Source organism: Drosophila simulans, unplaced genomic scaffold (assembly GCF_016746395.2).
Source record: "Drosophila simulans strain w501 unplaced genomic scaffold, Prin_Dsim_3.1 Segkk98_quiver_pilon, whole genome shotgun sequence".
Classification (NCBI taxonomy): domain Eukaryota; kingdom Metazoa; phylum Arthropoda; class Insecta; order Diptera; family Drosophilidae; genus Drosophila; species Drosophila simulans.
The window spans coordinates 1-24,428 of NW_025416893.1; the positions used below are offsets into that span (position 1 = coordinate 1).

The 24,428-nt window shown below is 40.2% G+C and overlaps 3 non-coding genes and 1 pseudogene across 3 annotated transcripts; all 4 read right to left on the reverse strand.

Moving 5' to 3' along the window:
* Positions 1-1,926: 1,926 nt before the first annotated feature.
* Positions 1,927-5,888, reverse strand: LOC120285781. Its single transcript, XR_005545062.1, has one exon. It is a non-coding gene; the product is annotated as a large subunit ribosomal RNA (ribosomal RNA).
* A 394-nt stretch (positions 5,889-6,282) lies between these two features.
* LOC120285776 lies at positions 6,283-6,461 on the reverse strand. Its single transcript, XR_005545058.1, has one exon. It is a non-coding gene; the product is annotated as a 5.8S ribosomal RNA (ribosomal RNA).
* A 689-nt stretch (positions 6,462-7,150) lies between these two features.
* On the reverse strand, positions 7,151-9,145 carry LOC120285779. Its single transcript, XR_005545060.1, has one exon. It is a non-coding gene; the product is annotated as a small subunit ribosomal RNA (ribosomal RNA).
* Positions 9,146-16,651: 7,506 nt separating this feature from the next.
* On the reverse strand, positions 16,652-24,184 carry LOC120285777 (annotated as a pseudogene).
* Between the last annotated feature and the right edge of the window lie 244 nt (positions 24,185-24,428).

Below are 24,428 nucleotides of genomic sequence, written 5' to 3' on the forward strand. Positions count from 1 at the left end.
TAATACTGAGAGAATGTTGGGAATATTTCAGCATTTTTTCCCTTATACATATAATAATTAATCATTTTCATATGTATATTATTTAATTTACTCATTTAATTGCCAAAAATCATATGAATACATAAGTTTTGAACAATATGAGAGGTCGGCAACGGTCTTTCCTCTATAATACTAAGATAATATGGAATATTTCAGCATTTTTTCCCTTATACATATAATAATTAATCATTTTCATAAGTATATTATTTAATTTACTCGTATATAATTGCCAAAATCCTATGAACACATAAGAGAATACAATATGAGAGGTCGGCGCAACCATAATATAGTAGTTGATGACGAGGTGTTTGGCAACTTGATACAATTCTTTAAAGTCTTTATATCAAAAATTATATGATAGGGACAATATCATATGCGTCACTAAATTGATGACGAGGTGTTTGGCAACTTGACACAATTCATTAAAAGTTTTTATATTAATTATATGATAGGGACAATATCATATGCGTCACTAAATTGATGACGAGGTGTTTGGCAACTTGACACAATTCATTAAAATTCTTTATATTAATTATATGATAGGGACAATATCATATGCGTCACTAAATTGATGACGAGGTGTTTGGCAACTTGACACAATTCATTAAAGTCTTTATATTAATTATATGATAGGGACAATATCATATGCGTCACTAAATTGATGACGAGGTGTTTGGCAACTTGACACAATTCATTAAAGTCTTTATATTAATTATATGATATGGACAATATCATATGCGTCACTAAATTGATGACGAGGTGTTTGGCAACTTGATACAATTCTTTAAAGTCTTTATATCAAAAATTATATGATAGGGACAATATCATATGCGTCACTAAATTGATGACGAGGTGTTTGGCAACTTGACACAATTCATTAAAGTCTTTATATTAATTATATGATATGGACAATATCATATGCGTCACTAAATTGATGACGAGGTGTTTGGCAACTTGACACAATTCATTAAAGTCTTTATATTAATTATATGATAGGGACAATATCATATGCGTCACTAAATTGATGACGAGGTGTTTGGCAACTTGACACAATTCATTAAAGTCTTTATATTAATTATATGATATGGACAATATCATATGCGTCACTAAATTGATGACGAGGTGTTTGGCAACTTGATACAATTCTTTAAAGTCTTTATATCAAAAATTATATGATAGGGACAATATCATATGCGTCACTAAATTGATGACGAGGTGTTTGGCAACTTGACACAATTCATTAAAGTCTTTATATTAATTATATGATATGGACAATATCATATGCGTCACTAAATTGATGACGAGGTGTTTGGCAACTTGATACAATTCTTTAAAGTCTTTATATCAAAAATTATATGATAGGGACAATATCATATGCGTCACTAAATTGATGACGAGGTGTTTGGCAACTTGACACAATTCATTAAAGTCTTTATATTAATTATATGATATGGACAATATCATATGCGTCACTAAATTGATGACGAGGTGTTTGGCAACTTGATACAATTCTTTAAAGTCTTTATATCAAAAATTATATGATAGGGACAATATCATATGCGTCACTAAATTGATGACGAGGTGTTTGGCAACTTGACACAATTCATTAAAATTCTTTATATTAATTATATGATAGGGACAATATCATATGCGTCACTAAATTGATGACGAGGTGTTTGGCAACTTGACACAATTCATTAAAGTCTTTATATTAATTATATGATAGGGACAATATCATATGCGTCACTAAATTGATGACGAGGTGTTTGGCAACTTGATACAATTCTTTAAAGTCTTTATATCAAAAATTATATGATAGGGACAATATCATATGCGTCACTAAATTGATGACGAGGTGTTTGGCTACAGGAAAAAATCATTTATTTATCGAATCATCAAGCAAAGGATAAGCTTCAGTGGATCGCAGTATGGCAGCTGCTCAACCACTTACAACACCTTGCCTGTTACAAAAGTCGTTTACAATTGATTCTAGGCTTTGTCATTGTATTAAATAATGCTTTTATATGTAACTAGCGCGGCATCAGGTGATCGAAGATCCTCCTAATTTACTATGTTACAAATTACATTGGCATCACATCCATTGTCGTTTATAAAATAAATTATAAACTTTAAATGGTTTAGAAGCCATACAATGCAAATTGCCCCTTATTTATCATTGCAGTCCAGCACGGATACGACCTTAGAGGCGTTCAGGCATAATCCAACGGACGTAGCGTCATACCACTGTTCGCTCGAACAAGTATTGTGCCATTGGTCCGTACCTGCGGTTCCTCTCGTACTACGCAGGAATGCTGTCGCAACAACGTTTTGTCATTAGTAGGGTAAAACTAACCTGTCTCACGACGGTCTAAACCCAGCTCACGTTCCCTTGCATGGGTGAACAATCCAACGCTTGGTGAATTTTGCTTCACAATGATAGGAAGAGCCGACATCGAAGGATCAAAAAGCGACGTCGCTATGAACGCTTGGCCGCCACAAGCCAGTTATCCCTATGGTAACTTTTCTGACACCTCTTGTTAAAAACTCTTTAAACCAAAAGGATCGATAGGCCGAGCTTTTGCTGTCCCTGTGTGTACTGAACACCGAGATCAAGTCAGCATTTGCCCTTTTGCTCTATGTGTGGTTTCTGTCCGCACTGAGCTGGCCTTGGGACACCTCCGTTATTATTTGAGAGATGTACCGCCCCAGTCAAACTCCCTACCTGGCAATGTCCTTGAATTGGATCATACCTGAGTAATTGGAGTTATACCAAATTTTCAAATCAAAAATACATAAATGCATCGTTTTATTAAAGAATTTGTTTGCGATTATATAACAAACTCGTGATACTTTGATCAAGAAGCTTGCATCAAAACCCAATACCATAAGATATAATAAATATATCCGTATAATGGCTAGGAAATGATACACGTTCCATTTAATCAAGTAAGTAAGGAAACAATAAGAGTAGTGGTATTTCATTGACGATACCAAACCGAGGTCTAATATCTCCCACTTATTCTACACCTCTTATGTCTCCTTACACTGCCAGATTAGAGTCAAGCTCAAAAGGGTCTTCTTTCCCCGCTAATTATTCCAAGCCCGTTCCCTTGGCTGTGGTTTCGCTAGATAGTAGATAGGGACAGTAGGAATCTCGTTAATCCATTCATGCGCGTCACTAATTAGATGACGAGGCATTTGGCTACCTTAAGAGAGTCATAGTTACTCCCGCCGTTGACCCGCGCTTACTTGAATTTCTTCACTTTGACATTCAGAGCACTGGGCAGAAATCACATTGTGTCAACACCCGCTAGGGCCATCACAATGCTTTGTTTTAATTAGACAGTCGGATTCCCCAAGTCCGTGCCAGTTCTGAATTGATTGTTAATTGATAATCGTTATAATTGATAAGAACTAATTGGTTTAACCCAAATAGTATTCTTAAAAATTTTAGCAAGAAAGTTCCACAATTGGCTACGTAACTAAACTATCCGGGGAACAAGTAACTAACATAAATGCTAGAAACTCTATTTACCCAGAACGAGCACATAAACCATGTTATTGTTTCCCAATCAAGCCCGACTATCTCAATCTTCAGAGCCAATCCTTATCCCGAAGTTACGGATCTAATTTGCCGACTTCCCTTACCTACATTATTCTATCGACTAGAGACTCTTCACCTTGGAGACCAGCTGCGGATATTGGTACGGCCTGTTGAGAAGTTTGCGTGTCCCCACCATAAATTTTCAAGGTCCGAGGAGAAAATATCGACACAACAGTATATGTCATGCTCTTCTAGCCCATCTACCATATCTCTCTGCGAAAGACTTCCATGGTAGTACGGCTATAAAACAGAAAAGAAAACTCTTCCGATATCTCTCGACGGCTTCTTTATGGTCGTTCCTGTTGCCAGGATGAGCACGAGGCCCATATTTAATAACAAACGGATACTCAACAGGTTACGGAATTGGAACCGTATTCCCTTTCGTTCAAAATTATTCAAGTGTATTATATTCGCTTTGTTTATATAGTTAGGCATTTTTGTTTTACTTGAAAATTTTCGGCTTTCGCCTTGAACTTAGGACCGACTAACTCGTGATCAACCACTGTTCACACGAAACCCTTCTCCACTTCAGTCCTCCAAGGTCTCATTCGATTATTTGCTACTACCACCAAGATCTGTACCAATGGCAGCTCCATGCAGGCTTACGCCAAACACTTCTACGCATACCATTGTACCTTCCTACTCACTAAAGTTTCAAAATTTATATCACAAGTAATATAAATCATCTACTTTAGCGGTAATGTATAGGTATACAACTTAAGCGCCATCCATTTTAAGGGCTAGTTGCTTCGGCAGGTGAGTTGTTACACACTCCTTAGCGGATTTCGACTTCCATGATCACCGTCCTGCTGTTTTAAGCAACCAACGCCTTTCATGGTATCTGCATGAGTTGTTAATTTGGGCACCGTAACATTACGTTTGGTTCATCCCACAGCGCCAGTTCTGCTTACCAAAAGTGGCCCACTGGGCACATTATATCATAACCTTGAACTTCATATCAAGAAAGTTAAGGTTCTTACCCATTTAAAGTTTGAGAATAGGTTAAGATCGTTTCGACCCTAAGGCCTCTAATCATTCGCTTTACCAGATAAGATTATTTTATATAATATTAAAATGCACCAGCTATCCTGAGGGAAACTTCGGAAGGAACCAGCTACTAGATGGTTCGATTGGTCTTTCGCCCCTATACTCAATTCTGACAATCGATTTGCACGTCAGAACTGTTTCGGTCTTCCATCAGGGTTTCCCCTGACTTCAACCTGATCAAGTATAGTTCACCATCTTTCGGGTCACAGCATATATGCTCAAGGTACGTTCCAGTTAGAGGCATAAATAATATAAATATACATTATACATAACTATATAGAACGCCCCGGGATTGTGTTAATTAGCTATAAATAGCTAAAAAACTAATCCCATTATTAGTCAAGTTAATTACGCTATTAGGTTTACATCCCAATAACTTGCACATATGTTAGACTCCTTGGTCCGTGTTTCAAGACGGGTCCCGAAGGTATCCTGAATCTTTCGCATTGTTAATCATACAAGAGCATATAATAAACACAAAAATCAATGATAATTATGCCATTATATAATTCCGAAAAATTAACGCTCTGTAATAATATAAATCTATCAGCACTTTATCAAATTAATAACATTTATTCTGTGTTAAAATGCAAGCAATTTAATTGGAATAAACTATAAGTTATATTTTATGATAAATTTGGGATATGCTAATAGATTACAATGTCCTTATATGGAAAAAATGCACATTATTCTTAATAATATTATTTAAATATTACAATTTTAATGATGAATTTTCCATAACGGATATTCAGGTTCATCGGGCTTAACCTCTAAGCAGTTTCACGTACTGTTTAACTCTCTATTCAGAGTTCTTTTCAACTTTCCCTCACGGTACTTGTTTACTATCGGTCTCATGGTTATATTTAGTTTTAGATGGAGTTTACCACCCACTTAGTGCTGCACTATCAAGCAACACGACTCTTTGGAAACATCATCTAGTAATCATTAACGTTATACGGGCCTGGCACCCTCTATGGGTAAATGGCCTCATTTAAGAAGGACTTAAATCATTAATTTCTCATACTAGAATATTGACGCTCCATACACTGCATCTCACATTTGCCATATAGACAAAGTGACTTAGTGCTGAACTGTTTTCTTTTCGCTCGCCGCTACTAAGAAAATCCTTGTTAGTTTCTTTTCCTCCCCTAATTAATATGCTTAAATTCAGGGGGTAGTCCCATATGAGTTGAGGTTGTATATATAACTATATTTTGCCATAAATTCTTTATATATAAATGATAAAACAATCAATTAAATTCGTTATAAATAGTTCCAATAGTTCTTGTAAGCAAAGTTATTTTTTATCCATTTAACGAACCAACGAAGAATAATAACATAACCAAGTTTTTTTTTTTTCGAATCATTAATAAGAGACAATTCTAGATGAAAAATATTTCAATTTTTTATGCTAGACATTTCTCAGTATTATTTGATTGAAAAAGAAAATATTTCTCTTCGTTTTTCACATTCAAATGTGAGATAATGTTTTTCATTTCTTTTTTAATATTATGAATAAAATCATTATTTAATCCAATAATATACCATATGCTTATAAAAAATTTATAAACAACTTAATTAGCATAGTCTTACAACCCTCAACCATATGTAGTCCAAGCAGCACTATAAAATTAATTAAAGTACATAACAGCATGGACTGCGATATGCGTTCAAAATGTCGATGTTCATGTGTCCTGCAGTTCACACGATGACGCACAGTTTGCTGCGTTCTTCATCGACCCATGAGCCGAGTGATCCACCGCTTAGAGTTTTATAATTCATTTTTATATAATGTCAATATTGTTTTTATTGAAAGAAATTAAAAATACACCATTTTACTGGCATATATCAATTCCTTCAATAAATTTATTTTTATACCTAAAATAAATGTTGCGAAATGTCTTAGTTTCATATAAGCATTATGTATCATAATAATCTGGTTATGGTTTGCTATTTTGGGTGACACATACTGCAAAATTTATATAAAACATTAACCTGATGGATGACAGGTACAAACATTGTATATTTTAGGTTGTTGCATTAGCCAACGTATGCTCATAACATAGATGAACAATACATATTCGCAACGCGTGTATATTATGGTCCATATACACACAAACTTATTTCGATTACCACATTCAAAATTATTTTAATTTTAATTCGACTTCCACTTTCGAATTTAGTTTAGTTTCTTCGATTTCCATTTTCGAGAATTTGTTTTTATAGGAAACGCCGTTGTTGTAGTAAGTACTGCCACAAATACGCACAACAACATTAATAATGTTAAAGTCTTTTTATGAGGTTGCCAAGCCCCACATATAAATAAAATAAAAGCCATCTACATTTTATTTTCACTTTAACTTTTGATTCCGTAGAATCATTTTGTAATATTTTTATTTTGGTAAATTGTATTTATTTGTATTATAACAAATGTTTATTAACGGTAAGGATATTATACAATAATGATCCTTCCGCAGGTTCACCTACGGAAACCTTGTTACGACTTTTACTTCCTCTAAATAATCAAGTTCGGTCAACTTTTGCGAAACAACCGTAACACGCAAGGCGTCACAGTGATCACGTCCGGAGACCTCACTAAATAATTCAATCGGTAGTAGCGACGGGCGGTGTGTACAAAGGGCAGGGACGTAATCAATGCGAGTTAATGACTCACACTTACTGGGAATTCCAAGTTCATGTGAACAGTTTCAGTTCACAATCCCAAGCATGAAAGTGGTTCAGCGGTTTACCCGGACCTCTCGGTCTAGGAAATACACGTTGATACTTTCATTGTAGCGCGCGTGCAGCCCAGGACATCTAAGGGCATCACAGACCTGTTATTGCTCAATCTCATTATTGCTAGACGCAATTTGTCCATTTAAGAAGCTAGTGTCCTTATAATGGGACAAACCAACAGGTACGGCTCCACTTACATAAACACATTCAAACACAATAAACATTTTACTGCCACCATGAATGAAGGCTACATAAGCTTCAGCACCATAATCCTGAAGATATCTATTTAATATATTTGAGTCTCGTTCGTTATCGGAATTAACCAGACAAATCACTCCACGAACTAAGAACGGCCATGCACCACCACCCATAGATTCGAGAAAGAGCTATCAATCTGTCTTACACACTTATGTTCGGACCTGGTAAGTTTTCCCGTGTTGAGTCAAATTAAGCCGCAGGCTCCACTCCTGGTGGTGCCCTTCCGTCAATTCCTTTAAGTTTCAGCTTTGCAACCATACTTCCCCCGGAGCCCAAAAGCTTTGGTTTCCCGGGAAGCGACTGAGAGAGCCATAAAAGTAGCTACACCCAATTGCTAGCTGGCATCGTTTATGGTTAGAACTAGGGCGGTATCTGATCGCCTTCGAACCTCTAACTTTCGTTCTTGATTAATGAAAACATCTTTGGCAAATGCTTTCGCTTAAGTTAGTCTTACGACGGTCCAAGAATTTCACCTCTCGCGTCGTAATACTAATGCCCCCAAACTGCTTCTATTAATCATTACCTCTTGATCTGAAAACCAATGAAAGCAGAACAGAGGTCTTATTTCATTATCCCATGCACAGAATATTCAGGCATTTGAAGCCTGCTTTAAGCACTCTAATTTGTTCAAAGTAATAGTACCGGCCCACAATAACACTCGTTTAAGAGCACTAGTGCAGGTTTTTAAATAGGAGGAACATATGAAAAAATACAAGTATTTAATCACATATAAGAACTCCACCGGTAATACGCTTACATACATAAAGGTATAGTACTAACCACAATTGTAAGTTGTACTACCCGTATGAAGCACAAGTTCAACTACGAACGTTTTAACCGCAACAACTTTAATATACGCTATTGGAGCTGGAATTACCGCGGCTGCTGGCACCAGACTTGCCCTCCAATTGGTCCTTGTTAAAGGATTTAAAGTGTACTCATTCCAATTACAGGGCCTCGGATATGAGTCCTGTATTGTTATTTTTCGTCACTACCTCCCCGAGCTGGGAGTGGGTAATTTACGCGCCTGCTGCCTTCCTTAGATGTGGTAGCCGTTTCTCAGGCTCCCTCTCCGGAATCGAACCCTGATTCCCCGTTACCCGTTGCAACCATGGTAGTCCTAGATACTACCATCAAAAGTTGATAGGGCAGACATTTGAAAGATCTGTCGTCGGTACAAGACCATACGATCTGCATGTTATCTAGAGTTCAACCAATATAACGATCTTGCGATCGCTTGGTTTTAGCCTAATAAAAGCACATGTCCCATAAGGTTCATGTTTTAATTGCATGTATTAGCTCTAGAATTACCACAGTTATCCAAGTAACTGTTAACGATCTAAGGAACCATAACTGATATAATGAGCCTTTTGCGGTTTCACTTTTAATTCGTGTGTACTTAGACATGCATGGCTTAATCTTTGAGACAAGCATATAACTACTGGCAGGATCAACCAGAATAATGTTTTTCCTTCATATTCCATTCATATTTTTTGAATCGAAATAAGCAATATAATAGATATATGGATTTTTCACTTTATATAATTCCATGATTTTTATTATATTGAATAAAATTCAATATTTCGCCTTTGGGTAAAATTTTAAATATATATTTATAAGTAAAATATCCATTCGATTACGGCCATTTTTATATAGCATTCGTAATCCATAATTTCATTTTTAATTTATACTTGTTTTACCAATATAACAAGAATTTCATATAATTATTGTAATATATATGTTTCTATAATTATATCTTTTTATATATACATATTTCATTATAAAATATCATTTTATTTCCAACATACATAATTATTGTATCCACACATGTACAATTTTTGTTTAACCAATATAAATATTAAGTTAAATCATTTGCATTTTGAAGATAAATTTAAAATTTATCTCTTTTCATATATCTCTCTGGTAATATATAACATAAAACCAAGCGCATATGATAATATTTCCACATTTAATATATAATTTTATATTTCTTTCATAAGAATCCATATTTGTATTATACCGTAACGATATAATAATCCAACTATACGGCAGGTAATAAATAAATATTTGCCTGCCTCCAAAAATTAACGATAATATATGGAAACGATTTGTTATTCTATATATAATAGAAACTTGACTTTTGTTTCAACGATATTATCTAAAAAGCGTATATTCCTATTATCCGCGGAGCCAAGTCCCGTGTTCTATAGAACTGAGAAACAAATTTGTACGGATAATAATATACTTTATTGTATGTAACCAATATAAACATAATCCGAAATAAATATTTCGAATAATGCGGGAGGTCGGCAACCACTGCCTACCTATAGTAGTTTTTGAACCCGCTGTCGTCAAAGCGGGTATTTTCAATTCCGTTTGCCACCCAACATACGGGCTATTCTCTTATATATTAAGAGATTATATGAACATTTCATTTTTTTTTCCATTATTCATATATAATATGATTATTTTTTTCTTTATACATATAATACATATTAATTTTCATATGTTTATTATTTAATTTACTCATATTATTGCCAAAATCATATGAATACATAAGTTTTGAACAATATGAGAGGTCGGCAACCACTGCCTACCTATAGTAGTTTTTGAACCCTCTGTCGTAATTCCGGTCGTTTACACTACTATACCCTCTCCCTATAATGGCTTTTCTCTATAATACTAAGAGAATGTGGGAATATTTCAGCATTTTTTTCCTTATACATATAATAATTAATCATTTTCATATGTATATTATTTAATTTACTCATATAATTCCCAAAATCATATGAATTCATAAGTTTTGAACAATATGAGAGGTCGGCAACCACTGCCTACCTATAGTAGTTTTTGAACCCTCTGTCGTAATTCCGGTCGTTTACACTACTATACCCTCTCACTATAATGGCTTTTCTCTATAATACTGAGAGAATGTGGGAATATTTCAGCATTTTTTCCCTTATACATATAATAATTAATCATTTTCATATGTATATTATTTAATTTACTCATATAATTCCCAAAATCATATGAATACATAAGTTTTGAACAATATGAGAGGTCGGCAACCACTGCCTACCTATAGTAGTTTTTGAACCCTCTGTCGTAATTCCGGTCGTTTACACTACTATACCCTCTCACTATAATGGCTTTTCTCTATAATACTGAGAGAATGTGGGAATATTTCAGCATTTTTTCCCTTATACATATAATAATTAATCATTTTCATATGTATATTATTTAATTTACTCATATAATTGCCAAAATCATATGAATACATAAGTTTTGAACAATATGAGAGGTCGGCAACCACTGCCTACCTATAGTAGTTTTTGAACCCTCTGTCGTAATTCCGGTCGTTTACACTACTATACCCTCTCACTATAATGGCTTTTCTCTATAATACTGAGAGAATGTGGGAATATTTCAGCATTTTTTCCCTTATACATATAATAATTAATCATTTTCATATGTATATTATTTAATTTACTCATTTAATTGCCAAAATCATATGAATACATAAGTTTTGAACAATATGAGAGGTCGGCAACGGTCTTTCCTCTATAATACTAAGATAATATGGGAATATTTCAGCATTTTTTCCCTTATACATATAATAATTAATCATTTTCATAAGTATATTATTTAATTTACTCGTATATAATTGCCAAAATCCTATGAACACATAAGAGAATACAATATGAGAGGTCGGCGCAACCATAATATAGTAGTTGATGACGAGGTGTTTGGCAACTTGACACAATTCATTAAAGTCTTTATATTAATTATATGATAGGGACAATATCATATGCGTCACTAAATTGATGACGAGGTGTTTGGCAACTTGACACAATTCATTAAAGTTTTATATTAATTATATGATATGGACAATATCATATGCGTCACTAAATTGATGACGAGGTGTTTGGCAACTTGACACAATTCATTAAAGTCTTTATATTAATTATATGATAGGGACAATATCATATGCGTCACTAAATTGATCAGTCGCGATCGAACACTCGACGAGTGCAGACGTGCCTGCGGATCGACAGCAAATTGTTAGCAAATTGTTAGCAAATTGTTCACAGTTGTAAGTCCCGTTACTTGTGCCCAGCCACTTCGCGTCGCGTGATCTTGTCGCGCGTTTTGATTGGCCCAGCCAACGTACCTAACGGTAGTTCGCACTAACACCATCGCACACCCGAGTGTGCGTGTTATCAGCGCAAAAAACCCAGTGCTCGAAGCAGCGGTATAATTGCAAAGCAGCAGCCACGTGCTGCCTGGCTCACCGGCTTACGGTGCCCAGCTTCCCCCCCCCCCCCCTCCTCACTCCTTATCAACTTTGGAGAAGATGGACTGGCAGGCCCCCCCGCGCACCCACAAGCTTGGAACAACACCACGCAAAAAGGCTCTGAGAACACGCAAGAGCAGCTCCAGCAGCGAGGGAAGCACCTCGCATACAGAGCCGGGCGAGATAAAGCGAAAACCGGCAAAGAAAGCACAGGGAGAGGAGCTGGAAGATAAGCCAAGCACTAGCGCAGCTCTGCGCAAGAAGCTCGCCAACAACGCCTTCGCTTTACTCTCGACCGAAGAAGACGAGTACGACCAAGAGAGCTCTGATGACGAACCCGGACCTAAAGATGATTCCAAGCCCAAGACCCCCGAGAAACCAAAGCCCACCCCGAAGACCATCAAGCCACCTCCGATTTTTATCCCCGATGTGACCAACATCTCGGCACTCGTCAAGATGATCACGACTCTTGTAGGCCCGAAGAACAATTTTACCTACAAGACCGTGAATGGCAACAACGTACGTGTCATGATGCCGGACAAAGAGTCCTATACAGCTCTGCGTCTCCAACTTGTGGCCCAAAACAAGAGGCATCGGACTTTCCAGCCGAAAGATGAACGTGCATACAAGGTTGTCATCAAAGGACTCCACCACTCCACCGATCGTGAGGAAATCATTGAAGACCTTCGCAGACAAGGGCACGCTGTTAGAGATCTGCACAATCCCATTGGCAGAAGAACTAAAGAACCGCTGGGAATATTCTTCGCCAACCTGGAGCCTTCCAGCAACAACAAAGACGTCTACCAAGTCAAGCGGATCTGCAGGTCGGTAGTAACCATTGAACCGCCGCAGAAGTTCAACGACGTGCCTCAATGCTTCAGGTGCCAAGGATTCGGTCATACACAGCGTTACTGCTTCCTGGAATACCGATGTGTAAAGTGTGGAGGCCCTCACGAATCGAGGGCATGTGAGAAGAGGGAGGACGACAAAGCGTGCTGCTTCCACTGCCAGGCGGACCATCCTGCGTCTTTCAAGGGATGCCCTGCATACAAAAGGGCCAAAGCACTCGCTGCTCCGAAAACAAGGCCCGTCGCTAATGCTAACAAGGCGCCGCCCGTGGCATCACCAAACGTCACCTCTGGCAGGAGCTACCGAGACGCCCTCAACGGAGTGCACGCAGCACCGCAGAATCCCACAACCCCAGTCCAAACCCAAACAGAAACCCCACACTCCGGTCAGATAGAAGCGATGTTCGCTCGCATGGAAGGAATGATGGAAAGGATGATGGAGCGCATGTTCACCCAGATGACACAGCTGGTGGCCACCATTCTCAACAGCAAGTCATGCAACTAAAGCTCCACCTAGTCGTCTGGAATGCGAACGGCCTGCAGAACAGCAAGGCCATAGTCGAGCACCATCTGAAGACCCACCAGATCGATATCCTACTCGTAGCCGAAACCCACTTCTCCCCCAGATCCCACTTTAATATCAGCGGATATGACCTCATCCATGCAGACCATCCTTCTGGCAGAGCACGCGGTGGAGCAGCCATCCTCATCAGGAGCGGTATTCAATACCTAGAGCTGCCCGCGTTTCAGCAAGACTGGGCACAATGTCCTGTCATCAGGATTGTCAGCCCGCAAGGAGATTTAGACATTGGAGCGGTCTACTTTCCCCCCAGATACCGCATAACAGCATCTCACCTCAGTGAGTTCTTCGAGCATTTTGGGCCCCGCTTCATAGCAGCTGGAGATTATAACGCCAAACATTCTTGGTGGGGATCGCGCGCCAACAACCCCAAAGGGAAAACTCTGTTTGGGTACCTGCAACGCCACCGACTGGACTGCCACTCCACTGGCGAGCCCACTCACTGGCCAACGAATCCCCTCAAGACTCCAGACCTGCTGGACTTTGCTGTGTCGAAAGGCATAGGGCATGCGAAGATCAGCTGCACAACAAATGCTGACCTCCTGTCAGACCACTGTGCAATAAACGTGCTAATCAACACGCCAGTCCTCAGGAAAACCCCGCTCAGAAGGCTCACTGGAAAATATACCGACGCCGCCAAGTTCGCGTCCTGGATGCTCTCCACCGTCAATCCGAACCCCATCCTCAACACACCCAGGAACATTGATGAAGCTATCGGGAATCTCACCAGGCAGATGCAAAACGCTGCGGAATTCGCAAGCCCACCGCCACCAAAGACTGCGAGAACACCTAGCAGGGACCTCCACCTCTGGTCCCCGGAAATTGCGGCACTCGTGACTGAGAAGAGGCGTCTCAGGAGAGTTTGGTTCTTGACGCGCAATCCAAGAGACAAAACAGCGCTCAATCACGCCACAAAGGAGTTGAAGGACAAGATCTCCAGCCTACGCCAGGACTCCTTCCTCAGATTCCTCGAGGAACTCTCTCCCGGGGACCCAGACCACAATCTGTGGAACGTCACCCGCCACATTAAACGACCAGCCAAAAAGGTTTCCGCAGTGCGCAAAGCAGATGGATCCTGGTGCCGTTCGGATGCTGAAAGAGCAGAAGCTTTCGCCGAACACCTTTACAACGCCTTCTCTCCGTTCGACTGCTGCACTGCCGAAGAACATGCTGAAACAGCCCGGTTTCTCAATAGCCCAAGCTCTCCCGGTCCCCCGTTGGAACCAGTCGACCCTGAGGAAGTTGCGCAGGAGATTGCTCTACTGAAGAACAACAAATCTCCAGGCCTGGATCGTATAGATGCGGCGGCCCTAAAAATGCTCCCATTCCGCTGCACACAAATGCTGGCCAGCATTTACAACAGCTGCTTCCGGCTAGGGTACTTCCCGGAAGAGTGGAAAAGAGCAGAGGTTATTGTCCTCCTCAAGCCTGGTAAGCCTGAAGCCAATCTCGCCTCCTATCGTCCGATTAGTTTGCTGGCAATCCTCTCCAAAATACTCGAAAGAGTATTTTTGCGCAGAGTATTGCCAGTACTGGATGAGGCTGGTTTGATCCCCGATCACCAGTTTGGCTTCAGGCGCTCCCACGGAACACCAGAGCAATGCCACCGGCTAGTCGAACGGATCCTCGAGGCATTCGAGCAAAAGAAATACTGCTGCGCTGTAATGCTCGACGTGAAGCAGGCATTCGACAGAGTTTGGCATCCTGGACTCCTCCATAAACTCAAATCCTACCTCCCAAGCCCCCATTTTACCCTCCTCAAATCCTACACTGAGGGAAGAGCATTCCAAGTCAGATGCGGAAGTGCAATAAGCCTACCCAGACTGATCAGAGCTGGAGTTCCGCAAGGCAGTGTGCTCGGACCAATACTGTACACCCTTTACACCGCAGACCTTCCCATAATCCCCTCCAGGAACCTAACTATAGCGACTTATGCAGATGACACGGCTTTCCTCGCCTCCTCATCCGACCCACGAGAAGCCTCCGAAACAATCCAAAGGCAAATGGACGCGCTACATCCCTGGCTCAGCAGGTGGAACATCGTAGTGAACGCGGAAAAATCTACCCAAACAACATTTGCACTAAGGAGAGGAGACTGCCCACCGGTCACGCTAAACGGAGTCATCATTCCCAACGCACCCGCACCCAAGTACCTAGGACTTACCCTGGACCGCAGGCTCACTTGGCGTCCCCACATCGTCAGCAAACGCATACAGGCCGATGCGCGTCTGAGGCAGATGCATTGGCTTATTGGGAGAGGGTCCAAGCTAAGGCAGAACCACAAAATCCTGGTGTACAAGGCAATTCTCAAGCCCATCTGGACCTACGGGATACAGCTATGGGGCACGGCAAGCCACACGAATCGCCTGCGTATACAGCGGTTCCAGAATAGGTGCTTGAGAATTGCCTGTAATGCGCATCCCTACCACGAGAATGTCGCCATACATAGGGAACTTGGAATCCCACAAGTCGCTGATGAAATCTCCAGGCTCAGCGAGAGATACCTGAAAAGGCTCGAAAACCACCCTAACCACCTCGCCACCAACCTGTTAGACAATAGCCAAACAAGCAGACGTCTCATGAGGAGACACCCTCTCGATCTTCCACAACAATAGACAACACATATAAAACCCGCCACAAATACATGTACAATAGTATCCCTTAAGCTAATGTTCCCCCGCAAAACCATTTAATTATTGTCCACTAGGACAGATTTTAAAAAAAAAAACGCACGCAAAAAAAAAAAAAAAAAAAAAAAAAAAACTAAATTGATGACGAGGTGTTTGGCAACTTGACACAATTCATTAAAGTCTTTATATTAATTATATGATAGGACAATATCATATGCGTCACTAAATTGATGACGAGGTGGCAACTGAACAATTAAAGTCTATAAAATATATATGGACAATATCATATGCGTCACTAAATTGATGACGAGGTGTTTGGCAACTTGACACAATTCATTAAAGTCTTTATATTAATTATATGATAGGGACAATATCATATGCGTCACTAAATTGATGACGAGGTGTTTGGCAACTTGACACAATTCATTAAAGTCTTTATATTAATTATATGATAGGACAATATCATATGCGTCACTAAATTGATGACGAGGTGTTTGGCAACTTGATACAATTCTTTAAAGTCTTTATATCAAAAATTATATGATAGGGACAATATCATATGCGTCACTAAATTGATGACGAGGTGTTTGGCTACAGGAAAAAATCATTTATTTATCGAATCATCAAGCAAAGGATAAGCTTCAGTGGATCGCAGTATGGCAGCTGCTCAACCACTTACAACACCTTGCCTGTTACAAAAGTCGTTTACAATTGATTCTAGGCTTTGTCATTGTATTAAATAATGCTTTTATATGTAACTAGCGCGGCATCAGGTGATCGAAGATCCTCCTAATTTACTATGTTACAAATTACATTGGCATCACATCCATTGTCGTTTATAAAATAAATTATAAACTTTAAATGGTTTAGAAGCCATACAATGCAAATTGCCCCTTATTTATCATTGCAGTCCAGCACGGATACGACCTTAGAGGCGTTCAGGCATAATCCAACGGACGTAGCGTCATACCACTGTTCGCTCGAACAAGTATTGTGCCATTGGTCCGTACCTGCGGTTCCTCTCGTACTACGCAGGAATGCTGTCGCAACAACGTTTTGTCATTAGTAGGGTAAAACTAACCTGTCTCACGACGGTCTAAACCCAGCTCACGTTCCCTTGCATGGGTGAACAATCCAACGCTTGGTGAATTTTGCTTCACAATGATAGGAAGAGCCGACATCGAAGGATCAAAAAGCGACGTCGCTATGAACGCTTGGCCGCCACAAGCCAGTTATCCCTATGGTAACTTTTCTGACACCTCTTGTTAAAAACTCTTTAAACCAAAAGGATCGATAGGCCGAGCTTTTGCTGTCCCTGTGTGTACTGAACACCGAGATCAAGTCAGCATTTGCCCTTTTGCTCTATGTGTGGTTTCTGTCCGCACTGAGCTGGCCTTGGGACACCTCCGTTATTATTTGAGAGATGTACCGCCCCAGTCAAACTCCCTACCTGGCAATGTCCTTGAATTGGATCATACCTGAGTAATTGGAGTTATACCAAATTTTCAAATCAAAAATACATAAATGCATCGTTTTATTAAAGAATTTGTTTGCGATTATATAACAAACTCGTGATACTTTGATCAAGAAGCTTGCATCAAAACCCAATACCATAAGATATAATAAATATATCCGTATAATGGCTAGGAAATGATACACGTTCCATTTAATCAAGTAAGTAAGGAAACAATAAGAGTAGTGGTATTTCATTGACGATACCAAACCGAGGTCTAATATCTCCCACTTATTCTACACCTCTTATGTCTCCTTACACTGCCAGATTAGAGTCAAGCTCAAAAGGGTCTTCTTTCCCCGCTAATTATTCCAAGCCCGTTCCCTTGGCTGTGGTTTCGCTAGATAGTAGATAGGGACAGTAGGAATCTCGTTAATCCATTCATGCGCGTCACTAATTAGATGACGAGGCATTTGGCTATTTTTTTTTTTTTTTTTTTTTGATCGCGGAGGTATGGAAATCTATCGAAAGATACTAGGGCTGCCAACACTGCGTGTGGTCAGTTTTCCTAGCATGCACGATTCATTGCTCTATCTGAACCGAAGTTCCGCAACGCCTACGTACTAAAACCATCCTCATAGCCATTTATATATAACCATTGTTTTGCGATGTTTATGCCTTTATTGATGTTATGCCAAGACAGCAAGCAAATGTTTTGAACCAAACGTTTTAGCTAAGTCCAATCTCGGGAAAACCCGCTCAGGTACATGAACTGTTTAAAACAACCGAGACTGCCTCTCATAACCTGGACGCTAATGATATGACTATCATATTTGCTGAGGAGACCCTTTGCTATCAATCTTTTAACGGATTGACCACTCCAGATCCCCCTCCAGTTCAGGGTGGCAGAATGGAATTCAATGTCACCTGCGGCTTCGAATCTGCGACGCAATTCAGTTCGTATGTCCGGTCTGTCGTATCTATTGATTTTGCGCTGGTGTGCATCATCCATAGAGTGTCCGTCTGTCACAATTTGTATGTCGATCACATCAATGTGATCTTGTCGTAGTGCCACCAGGTCCGGTTTATTAAGGCCGGATTCGCACTGCAGACTTGGTTCAACAATGACCACGCAGCCTCTCTCCTCAAGTCCCCGCTTGATTCGATTTACTACGCAGTTGTGTCTAGCTACGCGCCTCCCATGCGATCGATAACATTTTTGCATTATGTGGTTTGTTGTTTCGGGAGCGTCACATCCTGCACGACACTGTCGTTCCAATTCGTGCCTTCCCCTTGTAGTACGAGACTTCGTGGGTAGGGCATTTATCCGCAGACGAATACCGTCTATATATTCCTTTCCTGTTAGTAAACGCGTGGGTTGATTAACCCACCCGTGTTGCGGTCCCCAATGGCCCGCTTCACGGAGTCCGCTGCCATCAACTGAGAGGTACAATTTGTTCGCCCAATATTTTTCTATTGCCGGACGCGATAACAATTCATTTTGTTCAGCTAATAATCTATCTCGGGCCCGTTGTTTTTCGGCTTCGAGGAAAGAGCTGGCTACCTCGTTTTGCGTGAGGTGAGGCCATTTAATATTACTCAATCGTCTTAGCCTTAACATTGGAGCTACCCATCTTAGTGATGGAATTCCGAGACCTCCACTTTTTGGGGGTGCATGAATGAATGCTATCGGCATATCCAGCGGAAGATTTAGCCATCTTCGCACATAGTATCTTATTAATTTGTCAGTTTTTCGTAGGACGCCTATCGCCACACTCCCAAGGGCTAACTTGTGATAGAGCTGTGGGATAAGGACAGTCCTAAGGGCGAACATCCTCTGTTGTGGTTTGAGGGGGGCCTTTGTCAATCTTTGTAGCTTTGGACCAATGTCCTCGGCCGGATTGCATCGAACCCTCCCAGTTGCAGTGAAGTTGATGCCTAAGTACTTCCACTCGTCCGTTCGCTTCAATGATGGAATCTCTCTCGAGCCTACGTAGAAGCTCTGTGCCTCTAGCACGGTACACTTCTGTTTCGGCTGGCCCTTAATGCCAACGGTAAAACATTTGTCGGCATTAAGTTTAAGGCCGACGAGAGATAGAAAATCCAACGTTCTGTCCAACAATACTTGAAGTCCCATTCGAGTTTCAGCAAATAGTACCAAATCATCTGCAAACGCGGCCGCGTTAGTAATGGCATTTCCGACTTTGGCACCAATTTCGCTGGGTAGGTTTCTAAGTAACCTGTCCATTACCAAGTTAAATAGAATAGGAGACAAAGGGTCACCCTGCTTCACTCCTCTAGCAGGGACGAATTCCTCTGAACTCCAACCGTCCCCATTGAGACTGGTACCGCCACCCTCGTACGTATTCTGTACGTAGTCAACGAAGCCCTTTGGCGCACCATAAGCACGTAAGGTGTCATATATAGATGCATGCGATAAAGAATCGAATGCCTTGCTTACATCTAAATTAGCTATGTAGCAAGATCTAAAGTGCTTATGGCTATGCCTCAAGACTAAGTCAACTATCGTCGCATTATCGGCACATCCGTCGGTAGGTAAGAAGCCCCGCTGGCGCGGGTCCCAATTGATTGATGAGTTCAACCGGGTTGCCAATATGGCATTTAGCTGTCTTACCAGGACTGAAGGCACCGATATTGGACGAAAGTCTTGCGGTCGCTTCGCCGTCACCGTTTTCGGGATGAAGACGGTTCTGGCCAGTCGGATAGAGTGTGGTAGATTACCGCACCATAGAATTAGGTTCATTATTCGCAACATAATACCTGACGGCACCTCCCTGGCAGATTTTGGAGTTATCCCGTCAGGCCCCGGAGATGAAGATAATGAGATTCTTGACGCCCGAAGGTCATGCTCCGTAATAGCAGACCAAACCCTCTCAAGCGAGTGATCCATTTGTATCACTTCTCCACTGCAAGAGCTTGGGCTAGGCTGAGTCATTACTTCTCTCCAGTAGGGAACCATTACTTCTTGGCTTGGCATTACCGACTCATCAGTTCCATTTAGCAAGGACTTGATGCATCTTCCTTTATGCTTATCCCAGTTACGCTGGACGACAGCATACTGCTGCCTTCTGCTTTCTCTCCTATTCCGAGGTCTCCGAGGAGGTCTCGTCAGCGTGTGTCGTACACCCTGTGCCGGAAAAATTCCCAGGAGATATAGCGATAAGCATTGGAGAGTGGTTTCCTTTCCCTCGAGCTCTGCCCTGTCAATGATCGTTTGTAGCTCTTGGGCTCTCCATTTGGAATGGCATTCTACGGGGCTATACCCACGCAGTGTCTGCAAAATTTCCCTGTTCGACTGTTCGAAGGGAGTGATTGGAGTTGTTTCTGATGTTGTTACTTGGTGGTTTTGCTCACTTCTACTAGGGCGGCGCCTTATGGTTAGATTTGCAACTTCCGGGACGAGAGCAGATTGCCCTCTTATCTGCTCTATTTTCTCCTTATAATCGCCCCTCTGTCTTAGCTTTTTGATGGCTTCGACGCTGCGGTTTGCAAAATACACCGCTAGTTGCTTGTTCATGTGTTTATGTCCATTTGCTGTGAGCTCAACCTCCTTTCTCGCCATCATCCACTTCTCTTCCTCACTCCACCTTGCCTTTATATCGACACGTCGACGTTCTTCATCAAGTTCGTCTGGGTGCCGAGATCGCATGTGAACACCGAGTCCTCTCTTGCTGTTAAAGGACCGGCCACATACTGTGCAGGGAACCCTAGATAGAGTAGCCGCTGCGTTTGGTTCATATTGGTCCTCCGGGAAGATATCCACGGAGGGTCGGGTCGTCATCAGATTGTGTAAAGATATCCGAGGCTCGTTATTTGTGTTCGTAGTTCCAATATGAGTAAATTTCCTCTGGGTAACCAGCCCATCGGAAAAAGTTTTTGCCGCTCAAATTAGCTGCTAAACAAGTTTAGCATTACCGGGGACCACCACGAGGAGGTTTTGAGTCGACTTGAGTAAAGGAGAGACTTGTGAGTTACAGAGTAAAATTCCCCTTCCGCACACCATATGATATGACTTACGAATTACAGAAAAATACTCCCCCTCTGCTCGCAATTACCCCAGATCCCCAAACTTACTTGAATTTCTTCACTTTGACATTCAGAGCACTGGGCAGAAATCACATTGTGTCAACACCCGCTAGGGCCATCACAATGCTTTGTTTTAATTAGACAGTCGGATTCCCCAAGTCCGTGCCAGTTCTGAATTGATTGTTAATTGATAATCGTTATAATTGATAAGAACTAATTGGTTTAACCCAAATAGTATTCTTAAAAATTTTAGCAAGAAAGTTCCACAATTGGCTACGTAACTAAACTATCCGGGGAACAAGTAACTAACATAAATGCTAGAAACTCTATTTACCCAGAACGAGCACATAAACCATGTTATTGTTTCCCAATCAAGCCCGACTATCTCAATCTTCAGAGCCAATCCTTATCCCGAAGTTACGGATCTAATTTGCCGACTTCCCTTACCTACATTATTCTATCGACTAGAGACTCTTCACCTTGGAGACCAGCTGCGGATATTGGTACGGCCTGTTGAGAAGTTTGCGTGTCCCCACCATAAATTTTCAAGGTCCGAGGAGAAAATATCGACACAACAGTATATGTCATGCTCTTCTAGCCCATCTACCATATCTCTCTGCGAAAGACTTCCATGGTAGTACGGCTATAAAACAGAAAAGAAAACTCTTCCGATATCTCTCGACGGCTTCTTTATGGTCGTTCCTGTTGCCAGGATGAGCACGAGGCCCATATTTAATAACAAACGGATACTCAACAGGTTACGGAATTGGAACCGTATTCCCTTTCGTTCAAAATTATTCAAGTGTATTATATTCGCTTTGTTTATATAGTTAGGCATTTTTGTTTTACTTGAAAATTTTCGGCTTTCGCCTTGAACTTAGGACCGACTAACTCGTGATCAACCACTGTTCACACGAAACCCTTCTCCACTTCAGTCCTCCAAGGTCTCATTCGATTATTTGCTACTACCACCAAGATCTGTACCAATGGCAGCTCCATGCAGGCTTACGCCAAACACTTCTACGCATACCATTGTACCTTCCTACTCACTAAAGTTTCAAAATTTATATCACAAGTAATATAAATCATCTACTTTAGCGGTAATGTATAGGTATACAACTTAAGCGCCATCCATTTTAAGGGCTAGTTGCTTCGGCAGGTGAGTTGTTACACACTCCTTAGCGGATTTCGACTTCCATGATCACCGTCCTGCTGTTTTAAGCAACCAACGCCTTTCATGGTATCTGCATGAGTTGTTAATTTGGGCACCGTAACATTACGTTTGGTTCATCCCACAGCGCCAGTTCTGCTTACCAAAAGTGGCCCACTGGGCACATTATATCATAACCTTGAACTTCATATCAAGAAAGTTAAGGTTCTTACCCATTTAAAGTTTGAGAATAGGTTAAGATCGTTTCGACCCTAAGGCCTCTAATCATTCGCTTTACCAGATAAGATTATTTTATATAATATTAAAATGCACCAGCTATCCTGAGGGAAACTTCGGAAGGAACCAGCTACTAGATGGTTCGATTGGTCTTTCGCCCCTATACTCAATTCTGACAATCGATTTGCACGTCAGAACTGTTTCGGTCTTCCATCAGGGTTTCCCCTGACTTCAACCTGATCAAGTATAGTTCACCATCTTTCGGGTCACAGCATATATGCTCAAGGTACGTTCCAGTTAGAGGCATAAATAATATAAATATACATTATACATAACTATATAGAACGCCCCGGGATTGTGTTAATTAGCTATAAATAGCTAAAAAACTAATCCCATTATTAGTCAAGTTAATTACGCTATTAGGTTTACATCCCAATAACTTGCACATATGTTAGACTCCTTGGTCCGTGTTTCAAGACGGGTCCCGAAGGTATCCTGAATCTTTCGCATTGTTAATCATACAAGAGCATATAATAAACACAAAAATCAATGATAATTATGCCATTATATAATTCCGAAAAATTAACGCTCTGTAATAATATAAATCTATCAGCACTTTATCAAATTAATAACATTTATTCTGTGTTAAAATGCAAGCAATTTAATTGGAATAAACTATAAGTTATATTTTATGATAAATTTGGGATATGCTAATAGATTACAATGTCCTTATATGGAAAAAATGCACATTATTCTTAATAATATTATTTAAATATTACAATTTTAATGATGAATTTTCCATAACGGATATTCAGGTTCATCGGGCTTAACCTCTAAGCAGTTTCACGTACTGTTTAACTCTCTATTCAGAGTTCTTTTCAACTTTCCCTCACGGTACTTGTTTACTATCGGTCTCATGGTTATATTTAGTTTTAGATGGAGTTTACCACCCACTTAGTGCTGCACTATCAAGCAACACGACTCTTTGGAAACATCATCTAGTAATCATTAACGTTATACGGGCCTGGCACCCTCTATGGGTAAATGGCCTCATTTAAGAAGGACTTAAATCATTAATTTCTCATACTAGAATATTGACGCTCCATACACTGCATCTCACATTTGCCATATAGACAAAGTGACTTAGTGCTGAACTGTTTTCTTTTCGCTCGCCGCTACTAAGAAAATCCTTGTTAGTTTCTTTTCCTCCCCTAATTAATATGCTTAAATTCAGGGGGTAGTCCCATATGAGTTGAGGTTGTATATATAACTATATTTTGCCATAAATTCTTTATATATAAATGATAAAACAATCAATTAAATTCGTTATAAATAGTTCCAATAGTTCTTGTAAGCAAAGTTATTTTTTATCCATTTAACGAACCAACGAAGAATAATAACATAACCAAGTTTTTTTTTTTTCGAATCATTAATAAGAGACAATTCTAGATGAAAAATATTTCAATTTTTTATGCTAGACATTTCTCAGTATTATTTGATTGAAA